A 7,566-nucleotide genomic window follows, 5' to 3' on the forward strand; every position below is an offset into this window, starting at 1 on the left:
CTCACTGTCATTGCCCACGTGAGCGTTGAAGTCTCCCAGCAAGACTATGGAGTCACCAGATGGAGCACTCTCCAGCACCCCACCCAGCAACTCCAAAAAGGGTGGGTACCCTGAACTGTCATTCGGCGCATAAGCGCAAACAACAGTCAGGACCCGTTCCCCAGCCCGAAGGCGCAGGGAAACTACCCTCTCGTCCACCGGTGAAAACTCCGACGTACAGGCAGCAAGCCGGGGGGATACAAGAATACCCACCCCAGCTCGCCGCCTCTCACCGAGGGCAACTCCAGACTGGAACAGAGTCCAGCCCTTCTCCAGGAGACTGGTTCCAGAGCCCAGGCCATGCGTTGAGGTGAGCCCAACTATATCTAGCTGGTATCTCTCAACCTCACGCACCAGCTCAGGCTCCTTCCCCACCAGAGAGGTGACATTCCATGTCCCAATAGCCAGTTTCGATAGCCGGGGATCGGTCCGCCAGGGCCTCCGCCCTCGGCCACCGCCCGACACACACTGCACCCGACCCCTACGACACCTCCTGCGGGTGGTGGGCCTGCAGGAGGGCGGGCCCATGTAACCTCTTCGGGCTGCGCCCGGCCAAGCACCACGGGCTAATGCCTGGCCATAAGACGCTCTCCCTTGAGCTCCCTCCCCAGGCCTGGCTCCAGGGTGGGGCCCCGGTAACCCTATCCCGGGCAGGGTAAATGTATAAATTATACATTTGCCGGTCTGTGGCTGAGTGAGTCACACATGATGGTTCAAATTCTCCCCTGGCTCCTGAACAGCACTACACATCTGATGTAGACAGCAACAGATTTGAGATTTATCACAAATAATTGTGATATTACTGCAAACAGATTGCAGGTGATCGCCAACTCAACCCCATCCAATCAACCCATTCCCCTTAAAGTGCAGTAATAGCGCACTCTCCTGTCAGAAGAGTGAACACAGCCACAAATATCCTCCTCACTACCTCGTGCTCTGAGTCACCAGCCACATGTGAGACGTTAATTACAAAAACACTTCTGCAAATGATCAAATCCTGCTGCTCAACCCACAGATGCATTTTCCTCACTAATGTGGCATCATTTAAAGACAAACAGGCTTTCCAAAGGTATAAGATTTATTGTCATGAAGCATTTTTACAAAGAAATAATCAACCAAGCACAAATGTCCTTACTTTTTGTGCAAAATTTATGCAAACTGCCAGGACTACCAATATCTAGATACCTTTTGGGGATTTTTTTTTATAACTTACAAATTATTTATATAATGTGTAGTAGAACAGCTGTTTACAGATGTGCATGACAGCACATTCCAATGACCCCAAAGTGCTAACAGTGAGCTAACAGTGATGCTAATTATATATTTCATTATACATACAGTGACATAATGAAGATGAAAAGAATAACATGATAATTTAACACACAGCACACATCTGTGTTTTAATGCATGAGTGAAGTAAACAAGCACAACAGGCCTGGCTATAAACGCTCATAGGGCATGTTGCACAATAATAATAATAATAATAAAAACAATCAGATACAACATTGTCTTCACACTTGGGCTTCACTCAGACACGTTGTATCTGTTTTTTGGGGTTTGAATCCTCCACATCTGTGCAAATTCTTTCCAGGTCAGCCCAAAGATATGCAGTTAATAAACTCAGGTTATAAATGAGATGAATGGTTATCTGTCTGTATATGTTAGCCCTGAAACAGACTGGCCAGGCTGTATGCTCAACCTATGGCTCCAGCCCCATCCCATGCTCTGTCCTTTACACACAGTCACTGAGGTGGTTTATCAAAATAATTTCCTTTTCACCCAGATTATTAGGTATACTCTGTTTTATTCAGCAAATCAAAGCCTTCATGGTAGGACGAGTCTGCATTATAGAAGGGGGGTGGGGGGGTGGGTAAACAGATTTTGGCAATCAGTTTTCGATTGGATGGGGTTGAGTTGGCAATCACCTGAAATCTGTTTGCAGTAACAGCACAATTAACTGTGATTAATTTAAATGTTCAACACACTGCTCATTTCCTTACAGTGTCATTTCAGCTGCCACTGTTTGGTGCCAAGTAAATCATCTCTGAAGACCCTCTGTGATGTCCTGCTGAAGATGATGTCTGCTGTCAGGAAGGCCTCAGGCAGGGAGATTCTTCTGCACATGAGCAAGGCAGGGAAGAGAGGAAATGTGTGCAGGAGGAGAGAAGACGGAGGAAAGAAGCCGTCAGTAACAACAAGGATCAGCTTTTTACTGAGTGACTGAATGCTGAACAACAATGTGCTATGAACAGATCATCAACAATAATTCAAATCATAACTGTAAGGATTTATACCAACACCACCTTTCATGATCACATCAATTCACACTAAGCTTAGCTGAGCATTTCTCAGTTACAGTTGCTCAAATGCTTTAACTGTCCAACTATTCATCCACTGCTCTTGATCAAATTCACTACATTGTTGTGGAGCACTATGATCGGACTGTTGTGTGGGTGCCAGCATTTGAAAGACTAGAAGTAAGGAAGAAAGTCTGCACAGCAGAGCGCTCCTGGGACGAAAATTTAATCCCAAAGGACCTTCCAACAGTAACATTTCAGGCCACAGTGCCCTTCTTCAGACTTGGATTACATATTTGTCCCAGGAGCGCTCTGGTGTGCGAACTTTCGTCCTTTCTTCTATTGTAACTGGTTTTGTTCCTGCACCCTTTTATTATTGGATGTATGTGTTCGGCCTACAGAGATCAGCTTTTGAAATACTGTCACCTGCTTTAACATCATCTTCGTTTTGGTTGAAAATGTTTGACAACTGTTGACTTGTTTCATTCATTTCCACAAAGCATGTGACGGCTTTCTGTTAAATTCTCTTGCTGTGAATCATGACACTCAGTTTCCTCGATCCATTCATGAATATCCTTTTGAAACATGTCTGCATGTTTTATTACTTGAGAACCATTCATTTTGTTTTAAAACTTCATCTTGTGGAAGTAGTGGCAGCAGCTCCTTGTGTGCAGTGGTTGCTTTTACACATAATTTGCTTAACCCTCCTGTTGTACTCGGGTCAAATTAACCCGCCACTGTGTTAAAACCCCCCAAAAAATCCACTAAATGCTATTTTTTTAACTTGAGATTTTATGACTTTTCCTAGATTGGCCCCAGCAGTAGAAAAAGTGAAATGTTGCTTTTATTCACATTTCCATGTAAGCTGTACAAAAAAAGTTACAAAGGTGGTCTTCGGGTCAAAATGACCCGTGAGGCAAATAGAGTTGAAATCAAGGTCACAGAGTTATTTAGAAACCACATAATGTTACAATGTTTTAGTTCTGTCTCAGATCAATCAGTAGCAGAAGTAAACAAGGCAAATCAGGAGGTGTTCTCGCAGACTTCAAAAGACCACCTGTTTATTTCCAGAGGTTATAAAGGTGCTGCAGATAACAGGACCCCGAATTCTGTCTGTGCTGAAGCCATGAGTGTGCGTTATAATGTTGAAGAGGCTATAGAGCTGATTTTCTCAGATGTCCAGCAAGACAACTCTGATTCAGAAGAGGAAGTGGAGGATGTATCCGAAGAAGAAGATGGGGAGGAATACAACCCAGAGCATGATCAATCATCTTCAGAAGAAGAAGAAAACCCTAAAGCTGAAAGAAAGACTTTCCTTTCAAAAAATGGCAAAATAACATGGTCCTTAGCAGCATATGACCAACACGGCAGACATGCAGAACAAAATGTCATAAAGATGACCCCAGGACCAACAAGGTATGCCGTTTCTCATGCCCATGACATTGTCTCTACATTCTACCTGTTTATCACACCAGCAACAGAAAAAAGAATCCTGGAGATGACAAATCTGGAGGGTTTTCACAAATATGGAGACAGCTGAAAAAAGATGGATGAGATTGACCTGCAGACCTACTTAGGGCTGCTAATCTTAGCAGGTGTATACAGGTCCCGAGGTGAGGCTGCAGCTAGTCTATGGGATGTAGAGAGTGGAAGGCCAATTTTCCAAGCCACAATGCCACTCAAACTCTTTCACCTACTCAAGACTGAAACGATTTGATGACCATGAATCAAGACCAGCAAGACGTGTGACAGACAAACTTGCAGCCATAAGAGAGGTATGGGACAAGTGGGTGGAGCGGCTGCCCTACCGCTACAATCCAGGGCCTGACGTAACAGTGGATGAGCAACTGGTTCCATTTAGAGGTAATCTGTTTTCATATTTGTAATAAAAGTGACAAGCCAGCAAAATATGGGATCAAGTCATGGATGGTTTGTGATGCCAAATCAACCTATGCTTGGAAAATGCAAGTCTATACTGGGAAGCTGACCAGTGGATGTCCAGAGAAGAACCAGGGCATGCGAAATGTGCTTGATATGACAGAGGGACTGAGGGGTCACAATGTGACATGTGACAATTTCTTCACCTCTTCACCTAATTAGTTGAATGGGTTATGTTATTTTTATATTTTTGCATTGTACATTGTCTTAAATTGTTCACTGGACAAAAAAAAGAAACTGAGTCATTGGGATGAATAAAAATGCATTCAAAACTCCTTTTTGCACATTTTTTTCTTTAGAAAGGTCATAGAAATTCAAGTGAAGAGGGAAAACTCAGGTATTCACACATTTTGTGGTGAATGACAATATGCAAGATGAAATTTGGTGTTTAAAATTCAATTAAGCTGCTTATATTGGGATTTAGTGAAGACGGGTCATTTTGACCCGGAGGACACGGGGTGTATACAGAAAATGAGGACAACAGGAGGGTTAAATTGTGGATGTGGATGAGGTGCATTGTGGCCGCACTTACTGGGCGTCTTCCTGATTTCTTTGGTTGTGGATTTATGGGGCTATTATTATAGCAAAAGTTCTGTGTGTCCGTAACAGAATCCACGTGTGTAGAGATTTGTGTGTGCGTAAGTGGATCTGTCTGTATCTGGATCCACGTGTGTAGAGATTTGCGTGTGCGTAAGTGAATCTGTCTGTATCTGGATCCACGTGTGTAGAGATTTGTGCGTAAGTGGATCTGTCTGTATCTGGATCCACGTGTGTAGAGATTTGTGTGTGCGTAAGTGGATCTGTCTGTATCTGGATCCACGTGTGTAGAGATTTGTGCGTCAGTCAGGGGGCCTCCAACAGGATAATGACCCAAACACAGCTAAAAACATAAAACCTGTGGACAGGTGCAGAAGTCTCACTCAGACTCGATTGCTGCAAAAGGTTGTGCAACAAAACACTAAGTTAAGCGTGCCATCATATTTATCCACTTTCATTAGCTTGTTTTGTTTTTTTTCTTTTTAATAATTCTGTTGAACCACAATTCAAAAGCAATGCCTGATTTTCATTTATTAATTTTCAGCAAATTTTTATTTATTACTTGTATCAGTTTCAGGTTATTTCACTGACCGTTGTGAGGTTTTCTCTCTTTAACAGAAAGGTTCCAACAGTTTAGTGATCAACTGCCGCTCTAACTTATTTCTCACTTCCTTTTTAGATCTCACTAAAGATCCACGCACTAACCCTCGTCCACTATTCCCACAATGCACCTGCATCCTGTCTGATGGACCGCTTCCTCGTGATGGTCGGTGACTCTTGATAAATGAATGAAATACTTCACAATAACAAAATGCATCCATGAACATTAATGGCAGAGCTGACTCTGACAACTCATCACAACATGTTTGTCAAAAATAACAGAAACTGATGTTCATCATATTTTACAGGCCTGTATGTTACAGTAAAATTTAGACTTGGGAAAACGCCACTGTCAGAACGACTGAAGTTAGCCAACTGCTCTGACATCTGACTTGTAAGTCCTTGTAAGTCCTTCAATATTATAAAGAGATCAAAGATTCGTATTGTGGACAAACTACAGTTTATCTAATAGAATAAACAGGCAGAGATGAAATACATAATCAGGTACCAGTTATAAATAAAAGAGAATTAAAACCCTCCTCCTGCATAAAGCTGGAGAATGATCTCTTTTTACACAGGAATCTCATCAAGTGAACACTCATAATGTTTACTTGATGAGAGGTTCCCTGAGTCACAATTTCATTGGTACATGTTCTTGGGAGTAGTGTTGTAGTCAAGACCACCTAACCCGAGACCGAGACAAGACCAAGACTTTTAGGGCCCAAGACCAGTCGAGACCAAGACCGAGGGAGGGCGAGACCGAGACAAGAATAAGACCAGTGCCTGAAGCTACATGACCCAATAAAATGTGAAACATGATCAAAATCACTTCTCAAATTGATCTGAAAGATCCGCATTCCCATAAAATCATCCTGATATTAAACACTCACAGCTCAAATAAATATAACCATCTTTATTTAATACTCCTGGGTGACTTCCATCATTTATCACAGAATGTAAAACAATTATTCATAGTTCATCACAATAGTCTTAACTTTTCTCTGCCTTTCATAAACAATGCATAAAGTTGTGTTGTTTTTAAACCAACAATCTTTGTAAAAATGGGTGCTTTTTCAAAGCCACATAGCTAAATGTGTAAAACTGAAAAAATGGCAAACACTCATCGACAGTAAGAACTAAAGCCTTTAATCTTATACAGATTAAAGCTGCAGGATGTAACTTTTATAAAAAATCTGGTTTTTACATATTTGTTAAAACTGTCACCATGTCAGACAGTATGAGACCGATAATCTGCGAAAAAAATGGAGCTCCTCCACCTCCTCCCTGAAAAGCTCCCAGTCAAAAACAACCAATCAGAGCCAGGAGGAGGGTCTTAGCACTGTCAGTCACTCCTGGTGTATGCTGCTCAGTGTAGTTGTGTGCGATACTTCAAGATTTGGTATCGATCCTATGCCAAGTAAACATGGGGCCATTATCACTGATACTGATACCGATACTTTTTAATAATTATGAAGAATTTCCATGAAGTTTAACTGGTTTGAGATTTTTTCCTTCCTGATTAATTAGTTAAAACCCAGGATAGAAATGGGCAAAGTTTATATGTAAGTAGAAAATACTTTATCAAAATAAAAGTTATTGTTCTGAAACAATAGAATAGTATTAACAAAACAATTTTTCCCATACATTGATGTCTGGATTTTTTTTTTTTTTCATAAATTAAGTGTACAAAATCATCACTCAAGAACAAATGCAAACTTTTTTCCAGGTAGATCATTCAGAAAGTATTATAAAAAAATTTAATAAAAAATGTCCATTCACTAATTTTCTACAAATTTAAATTTAAATTTGATTTAAATGTTTCATAGCAAAATCCTTTTTTTTTCCCAAATAAAATATATTATGTGTCACATGACAGTATAACAAAACACTGTGGGGAGGGGAGGAGCCAGGTGCTCTGTGCTGTGACAGGAGTGACACTTAGACAGTCAGCTCGCATCTTTGATGAAAACGCAGCACTGCATACAGGAGAGAAACTGAAGCCAAAGTATCGATGTCATTATGCTGATATTGATCAATACCAATACCAACGTTGGCATCCATATTATCGATATTAGGATCAATCTGCCCACCACTAGCTCAATGTACTAATGGCGGAGAAACAACTTAATTACTTCTCTGCCGTTACCATTGGTGG

This window comes from Archocentrus centrarchus, chromosome 23, assembly GCF_007364275.1.
Source record: "Archocentrus centrarchus isolate MPI-CPG fArcCen1 chromosome 23, fArcCen1, whole genome shotgun sequence".
In the NCBI taxonomy this organism is placed as follows: Eukaryota; Metazoa; Chordata; class Actinopteri; order Cichliformes; family Cichlidae; genus Archocentrus; species Archocentrus centrarchus.